This window comes from Myotis brandtii, unplaced genomic scaffold (genome assembly GCF_000412655.1).
Source record: "Myotis brandtii unplaced genomic scaffold, ASM41265v1 scaffold83, whole genome shotgun sequence".
NCBI classification, from domain to species: domain Eukaryota; kingdom Metazoa; phylum Chordata; class Mammalia; order Chiroptera; family Vespertilionidae; genus Myotis; species Myotis brandtii.
This window is the reverse complement of record NW_005371371.1, coordinates 4,184,393-4,188,397: the sequence shown is the minus strand read 5'-3', so window position 1 is coordinate 4,188,397 and position 4,005 is coordinate 4,184,393.

Genomic DNA, 4,005 nt, shown 5'->3' with positions numbered 1-4,005 from the left:
ACAGTGCGTACAAGAACACAAATAATTACAAAGGCTTATTAAAATGTTCCCTGAAGAGATCTTTGGAACTTCTGATAGTCCATCAAAATCACAAAAGTTTTAATTGTTTCATTTTCTCAAATAATTCAAACACAAAACATTTTCAGATTTTCATGATTTCTGTTTCTAACGTTCTAAAAATAAAACTTGCTTTTACTCTATCTTTGTTCAAGTAATAGGCATGCCTGCTAATCAAGTGTTTCTAGCTTTGGAGGGAGCAATCAGTGACCAGTTTGTCTGAAATGAAATGAGAAAAAAGAAAAAAAACTAATGTAGCTAGAACATAAAGGTTCAAAAAAATAGCAATCAAATATGACCTTTCTGAAGACTAATGCTATAAACAATTTTGAAAATGTACTATGCAAAAGATATATAACCAAGAACTGGTAAAAATGCCTGCTGCCCTTTTTTATTTAAATACATCATCATATGAACTATGCATATTAATTATGCTGATTGAAAGCCAGGTAACATTAGTGACTTATTTTTCTTGGAAAATTAAACATTATTACCTAAAACTTTATGCTGAGTAACTAAAATATACACATCCTTTATTTTTCAGCAAATTCTATGATGAACCAGAAGTCTTTATATTCTCCCCAATATTGAGAGGTTCACACCAAAACATAAGCTACAAAATTGTTGGCAAAAAAAAGAGAAAGCTGGTTATATAAGGAGGTTGACATTCCTAAGTCACTGGTAGGCGAGCTAAGTAATATAACCTTAAAAACAATAATTTCCTTGGTTAAATTAATATTAATATACCAGAGGCCCAGTGCACAAAAATTTGTGCACTCGGGGCGGGGGGGTCCCTCAGCCCGGCCTGTGCCCTTTCACAGTCTGGGACCCCTCGGGGGATAACCACCTGCTGGCTTAGGTCTGCTCCCCAGGGGATTGGGCCCAAGCTGGCAATCAGACATCCCTCTGGCAGCCCAGCAGCCCTAGGGGGATGTCCACTTGCCAGCGTGGAGCAGACCTAAGCTGCAGTCGTACAACCTTAGCGCTGCTGAGGAGGCAGGAGAGGCTCCCACCACTACTGCTGTACTGGCAGCCATCAGCCTGGCTTGGGACTGAGCAGAGCTCCCCCATGTGGGAGCGCACTGACCACCAGAGGGCAGCTCCTGCATTGAGCGTCTGCCCCCTGGTGGTCAGTGTTTGTCATAGTGACCAGTCATTCCCAGTCTTTCTGCTGTTAGGGTCAGTTTGCATATTACCCTTTTACTATATAGGATAGAGACCTGGTGCACGGGTGGGGGCCCGCTGGTTTGCCCTGAGGGTGTCCCGGATCAGGGTGGGGGTCCCACTTGGGTGCCTGGCCATCCTGGGTGAGGGGCTGATGGCTGTTTTCAGGCTGGCCACACCCCCTTTAGGGTGGGGGTCCCCACTGGGGTGCCTGGCCAGTCTGGGTGAGGGGCTGAGGGCTGTTTTCAGGCTGGCCGGTGACTGAAGCTCCCAGCCTCTCCTTTTTTTCTTTTTTTCTTTTTATTCTGGGATTTATTTACCGTCTATAATTGAAACTTTGTTGCCGTCATTGGAGCTGAGAGCCGGCTCCTACTCGCTCCAGCTCTGAGGCCACGGCCTGCTGAAAGCAGGTATCTGGGGTTTGTTTAGCTTCTATAATTGAAACTTTGTTGCCGTCACTGGAGCTAAGAGCCAGCTCAAGCTCTGTGGCCACGGCCTGCTGACAGCAGGTATCTGGGGTTTGTTTAGCTTCTATAATTGAAACTTTGTTGCTTTCGGAGCTCAGAGCCAGGTCGCGGCAGGCAGGGAACCTTGGCTTCCTCCATCACTGGAGCAAGCAAGCCTCCTGCTCGCTTCAGCTGCGTGGCTGCCAGCCGTCATCTTGGTTGGGTTAATTTGCGTATCGCGCTGATTAGCCAATGGGAGGCGTAGCAAAGGTATGGTCAATTACCATGTTTGTCTATTATTAGATAGGATTATTTTGTACATATTAAATACACAGAAAGCAAAATTATAACCCTCAAAATTATTCATAATTCTATCCTCTTATTAGACTACACCTTTTTTTAAATTGGGATTCAACTTTATGTAAGATAGGAAGCCTTATTTTTGTTCCACATTCTTAGTGCCAAATTGCTTTCTAAAAAAATTGCGCCTATATACATTCTTCACAACTATTGTTGTATTCTGACCTAAAAATAAACCTCTCTTATTACAAAATTAGAAGTTGTTCAACTTTAGAAACATTTAAAAGTGCATATAAGCAAAATATAGAAAAATTTTTAAAAACATTATTCCATTGCAATGGTCATTGTTAATCCCCTGATATATCTACTTCCAGGCATGGGAGAAATATTTGCTGAGAGGGAGGATCTTGGAGTCAACCTATTGGGGTACAAATTCTGGCTTCATTTGTAACAGCCATGGTACCAACTTTTTTGTGCCTTTATTTCCTTGTTGGTGAAATGGGGATAATAATTGTTTCTAATTCATTGAGCTGTTTTGAAGGAAGAGTGGTTAATATAAGTGACATAATAAAACACTTAAATTCCTGAATAATTGCCAAGAAATGTGTTCAGAGAAAGAAAGTTAGTCTTTGTTGTGAATTTACTAGCCTGCATCAAGAGCAGAACTTAAGAAAGGTGAATACCCTGGTGGTCAGAGAAGTTTCTTCATTCGGGTTCTTCAGGGCTTTGGGAATTGTCCAGCTGGATGATAGCAATTGTTCCTTTCCTAACCTCACCAAGTTTCTTTTTTTTCTTTAATAAATGGAGGTGGTGGTGATAGAAAATGTAAGGTCAGAGCCATAACACCCTTTCTTATTTTTTTTTAGTTTATTCCCATCCACTTCCCCTTTGGCAGCCATCACCTTGTTCTCTATATCCATGAGGTTTGTTTATTCATTTATTTTGTTTTTTAGATTCTACATATAAGAGATTATATAGTACTTGTCTTTTTCTGTCTGACTTACTTCACTTAGCATAATACCCTCTAGGTTTATCCATGTTGCTCCAAATGGTAAAATTTCATTCTTTTTATTGCTGCATATTATTTCATTGTATATACACCACATCTTATTTATTCACTCATCTATTGATGGACATCTAGGTTGCTTCTATATCTTGGCTATTACTAGAAATGCTGCAATGAATATAGGGGTATGCATATCTTTTGAATGTTTTTCTTTGGATAAATACCTAGAATAAAATTGCTAGATCATATGGCAACTCTATTTTCAATTTTTTGAGGAATCGTCATACTGTTTGCCATACTTACTGCACTAATTTACAATCCCACCAACAGTGTGCTAGGGTTTCCTGAACCAGCCACCCCAATGAGGAGGGATAACTACCACACCCACCACAAGTATAGCAATCTCATACTAAAGGTGGCCCCTGGGCAAAGCCTGGCTCATGGGAACTGGGATAATTGATAAAAAGTAGTTTTGGTGGGAGAACCAAGATGGCGGCATAAGGTATACACTTGTACGTGTTGTCCCCCACAACCACAACGAAACTACAGCTAAAAGACAAAACGGCTATCATCCAGAACCATGGAAAAGCTGGCTAAGTGGAAGTTCTACAACTATAAGAAAAGAAAAAGTGCATTGAGACTGGGTAGGAGGTGCGGAGGCGCCAAGAGCAGAGGTACGGAGGCACGCAAAACGGCCTGGCAACTGGGTGCGCTGTTTTTTAAAATCAGAAGGGAGACACAAGCTCCCAACTGATCTGAACTCCAGTTTCCAGCGAGACTCTGGGGACCCAGACTTCTATGGGGAGAAACTGGACTGCCTGGCATTGGGTTGGAAAGCGACAGTGGCTTTCTCGCAGAGCTGCTCGCAGGGATCATTGTTACTGTGGGGGCACGGGACTCAGACTCCGAGATGTAGAGAGGGCTGACTAATAGCCATTGCTGTTTGCTCTGCCCTGGTGATTCCCTGAGACCCCGCCCCACCCAATTTACAACCCCACCCAAGCTGTGTGCAGTGGCTTTTGCATATGATTT